The 4,822-nt window shown below is 42.0% G+C and overlaps 1 pseudogene; it reads right to left on the bottom strand.

Moving 5' to 3' along the window:
• Nucleotides 1-1,077: 1,077 nt before the first annotated feature.
• LOC125091540 (ATP synthase subunit 9, mitochondrial-like) lies at nucleotides 1,078-1,555 on the bottom strand (annotated as a pseudogene).
• Between the last annotated feature and the right edge of the window lie 3,267 nt (nucleotides 1,556-4,822).

The following is a 4,822-nucleotide window of genomic DNA, read 5'->3' as shown; positions in this document are numbered from 1 at the left end:
GACCCTGAGATCATGACCTGAGCCGAAGGCAGAGGCTTTAACCCACTGAGCCATCCAGGCGCCCCTTCCTGCTAATCTAAACTTAGAGAGAAAAAGGCCTCTCACCACTCTGGTTCCATTTGCCTCCCCAGATAGCAATTCCAGGAGACGTACGTGGTAAGAAATCTTACCTGATACTGGCTGAATGTCAGATGTCCCAAGGGTCTCTCAGCTGCAGCAGTGTCAGGGTGACAGGTGCCCAGTGAATGCAAGTTTCCTACAGATTGCATCAGCTGTTGGGAAGGAGGAATTTCCTCTGCCTTTCAAGACCCTCTAGCTGGGAGGTGCCTGGGTGATGCAGTTGATGAAGCATCCTACTCTTGACTTTGGCTCAGGTCGTGATCTCATGGTTGTGAGACCCAGCCCAGCACCTGGCTCCACACACAGCATGGAGTCCACTTGAGAGTCTCTCCCCTCTACCCCACCCCTCTACCCTGCCTGCTCATGGTCTCTCTCTCTCAAGTGAATAAATAAATCTTTTTTAAAAAGACCCTCTAGCTCATGTCAAAGTGACATGAGACAGATCATAGAAGAAAGTCAAATTTAATAGTAAACATACAGTGTATCCACACAGATATAACATTTGAGTTGTTTCTACTTTTTTACTAAAAAAACATTAAAGTCATTTAAACTTTTTTGCTTAGTGATTAATTTTCTTATACCAATCATGTCCCTAAGATCATCTCTTAGAAGGGGAATTTCTGGGTAAACAGTCTTGATTATATGAGTTTATAGGATTTTGTTTGATTTCTTTCTTTCTTTCTTTCTTTTCTCTTCTTTTTTTTTTTTTTTTTTGAGTCCCTGGGTGGGTTCAAATGATTTATTTTCTTATGCTGTTATAGTCATGCAGCAAATGATGTTTCATATCCTGTTTTATTTTTAATGAAAATATTTCCCCATGTTATCACATGTGTTCTGTAAAACAATTTTTAAGCTTATTTTTTTAGTAATCTCAGTACCTAAAATGGAGCTTCAATCCACGACCCAGAGATTAAGAGTCGTATGTTCTTCCAACTGAGCCAGACAGGTCCCCAATTATTTTTTCTTATTAATACAGTATTTATTTGTCTTCCCTCTGTCAAACCCTGAGCCAACCACTTTCCCCAGACTGCCTGGGGAGGTATAGGAAAAGGATTATACAGGGCAGACGAGACATGGGAGAAAGACCTATGGGAGGTGGAGATGGCTCCTTCACATGGCGAAGAGGATGAGAAAGGCCACCATCAGGCAAAAGAGCCCCATGGCCTCCCAGAGGGCAAAGCCCAGAATGGCGTAGGAGAAGAGTTGTTGCTTCAGAGAGGGATTCCTGGAAAACAAATGATGAGGCTCCCAAACACAGTCCCAATTCCAGCCCCAGAGCCAGCCACCCCTACCGTGGCAGCCCCAGCCCCAATGAACTTGGCTGCTGTATCGATGTCCCTTGAAATGGCGCTGGTTTGGAAGCTTTGGCTAGGAATAAGTGAGGTCAAGGGACGTGGGGCTGCCAAGATGCTGAGGCCCTTATGAGGTGCCTCATCTGTCAGTGTCTCAGGTGGTTTTAGCACCACTGCACACAGTGATCGGCTCAACAGCTGAGAGGTGCTCCTGACCAAGAATAGGTCCCCAATTTTTAATATTGTTATGTAGACATAAAGCTGAATCAAGTTAGTCAATTTAATCTACTATTTCAGTTGTGGTACAGTTAGATACTTTCTACTTTTTTACTGGGGTAAAACACACTTTTAGGAATATCTCTTTGTAGAAAGGCTAGTGTATATTTAGGATGACACTTCAGGATAAATTCTCAAAAAAGGAATTACTGCCTCAAAGGCCATGGATATTTCTTTTCCTCTCTCTCTCTCTCTCTCTAAGTAAGCTCCATGCCCAGTGTGGAGCCTAATGCAGGGCCTGAGCTCAGGGCCCTGAGATCAAGACCTGAGCTGAGATCGACAGTTAGTGCCTAACCTACTGAGCCACTCAGGCACCCTGGAAGTTTCTGACATTAGTTGATAAATATTGCCAAACTGCTTTCCAAACTAGTTATATCAGTCTACATTGTAATGTGTCATATCTTACATAGGTTAGATATTAGAACAACCTGATGGGCTACAGAACGACTTTCCTTAGAGATCATTAAAAAGAAAATAAATTTGGGGTGCCTGGGTGGCTCAGTTGGTTAAGCAACTGCCTTCAGCTGAGATCATGATTCCAGAGTCCTGGGATCAAGTCCCACATCAGGCTCTCCACTCAGCAGCAATTCTACTTCTCCTTCTCCCACTGTGATCTCTCCTGCTTTCACTCTCTCTCATAAATAAAATCTTTAAAAAAAGAAGAAGAAGAAAAGAAAAGAACTTTCCTGGGGTGCCTGGGTGGCTCAGTCAGTTCGGTGTCTGACTATTGGTTTTTGCTTATGTCATGATCTCAGGGTGGTGGGATTGAACCCCACATCAGGCTGCACACTCAGCAGGGAGTCCGCTTCTCCCTCTTCCTCTCCCTCTGCCCCTTCCCCTGCTTTCTCTTTCTCTGTCTCTCTCTCTGAATCTCTCTGAAATAAATAAATAAACCTTAAAAAAAAAGAAAGCAAATTTCCTTCTCTGTGTTGCAGTTTAAACTTTCACAGACATAAGAAATGTATGCCATCTCTCAATTAAAAAGAAAAGATGTTTAGGGGCTGCTGGGTGGCTCAGTCAATTAAATGTCTGACTCCTGGTTTTCAGCTCAAGTTATGATCTCGGGGTCCTGGCATCGAGCCCCACCTCAGGCTCCCCGCTCAGCAGAAAGTCTGCTTGAGGATTCTTTCTCTCTCTTTCCCTCTGCTCCTCCCCTCAACTCACATGTGTGTATGCTCACACTCTCTCTCTCTCTCTCTCTCTCTCTCAAATAAATATATAAATCTTTTTAAAAAAGACATTAAATTACAAACACCAGGAAGGTTAACGTGGACTTGGTGTTCTTGACCTTCTCTCTTATATCAGATCTTAGATTTGGATTGTGACTTTCTTTCCAAATAAAATGTTACCGCATTATCTGTATAAGCAAGGTGGGTATCTATTCTATGGACAGGGAAACACTGAGACACAAAGAAAGTTTTTAGGGGTGCCCGGGTGGCTCAGTCGATTAAGCAGCTGCCTTCAGCTTGGGTTATGATCCCAGGGTCCTGAATCTAGCCCTGCATCAGGCTCCCTGCTTAGTGGAGAGCCTGCTTCTCCCTCTCCCTCTGCCTGCCACTCTGCCTACTTGTGCTCTCTATCCCTCTGCAAATAAATAAATAAAAATCTTTTTTAAAAAAGTTTTTAAATTGACTTTCCTATAGCTGTATAATTTATGCTAAATTCACATCTATAGTTTCATACCTTGGTGAGAAATCTTTGCAATGTTAGTAACATTCGGGTTCACCTCCAGACGGACTAGAAAAACAACAGATTTTTTTTCAAAGATGGAATTCCAGGAAGGAAGGCTCCATCTAAATTCCATCTTTACATGAAAGAAAATATTATCACATCAAAAGAAGGAATTTCTCATACAAAACAAGTAATACAGGGGCCCTCCTGACTCAGTCAGTAGAGCATCTGAGTCTTGATCTTGGGGTCATGAGTTTGAGCCCCACATTCAGTGTACAGATTACTTAAAAAAACACTCACACAAAAACCAAGATAATAATAATAATAATACATACATACATACAAGCTAGACTTCAACCTAATATTTTGCAGTGTGTAAGAATCAAGGTTTCCCCTGACAGTCTCTTAAGATGACTTTAAAATTATAATAATCTATTCTTTCCTTATCAAGAACCATTTTGTGTTATATTTTATTTAATTTTTAATTTTATTCATTAAAGATTTTTGTCTTTATTTATTTTAGAAAGAGAGCAGGGGAGGGGCAGAGGGAGAGGGAGAGAGAGAATCTTAGACTCCCCATTGAGTCCAGAGCTCAACGCAGGGCTGGATCCCACAACCCTGAGATTATGACCTGAGCTAAAATCAAGAGTCAGATGCTTATCTGACTAAGCCACCCAGGCACCCCTTACTTAGTTTTTTAAGTAAACTCTACTCCCTACATGGGGCTTGACTCATGACCCCAAGGTCAAGAATCACACGCTCTATTGATTGAGCTAGCCAGGCAGCCCTGTACTGTATTTTAAACATCAAAATGCTTGGTGTAGGCCAGAGTTTCTCAGCCCTACTAACATTTTGGGTCAGGATCATTCTTTCTTTTGGGGAGCTGACCCGTACATTGTGGGATGCTTACCAGCATCCCTGGCCTCTGCCCCCTGGATGCCAGCAGCACCCTGCCCCCTTCCCAGTAGTGACAATCAAAAGTGTCTCCAGACATTGCCAGATGTTCCCTGGGGAACACAATTATCCCGGTTGTGGTACATATGGTATATTTTATGTACCACTGGTATGGTACATATGGTATATTTAATAAACTCTGGTTACATCTAGATGAATGACAGATGGAAAAGGTGGACAGCTTGGATACTAACATCCTTTAATAGATATTTTCATATTAATTTCACTTTTTCAACTTGATCTAATACATTTTAGAAAAATTATATGCCTTGTCACAGCAAATGGAAAATGGGAATCAATTGCTAAGTGTTCCAAATCTATAAGTAGAATATGTGTGTTCCATATAAATTACAGTAAATCTAAATATTTTTAAGGGTTTTATTTATTTTTTTGAGAAAGAATGAGCACAGCAGGGAAAAGGGGCAGAGGGAAGGGTTGAGCAGGGAGCCCAACGTGGGGCTTGGTCCCAGGACCCTGGGATAATGACCAGAGACAAAGGCATGCTTAAC

This window comes from Lutra lutra, chromosome X (genome assembly GCF_902655055.1).
Source record: "Lutra lutra chromosome X, mLutLut1.2, whole genome shotgun sequence".
In the NCBI taxonomy this organism is placed as follows: Eukaryota; Metazoa; Chordata; class Mammalia; order Carnivora; family Mustelidae; genus Lutra; species Lutra lutra.
The sequence above is the reverse complement of the archived record's forward strand: the minus strand, read 5'-3'. Positions and strand labels throughout refer to the sequence as shown.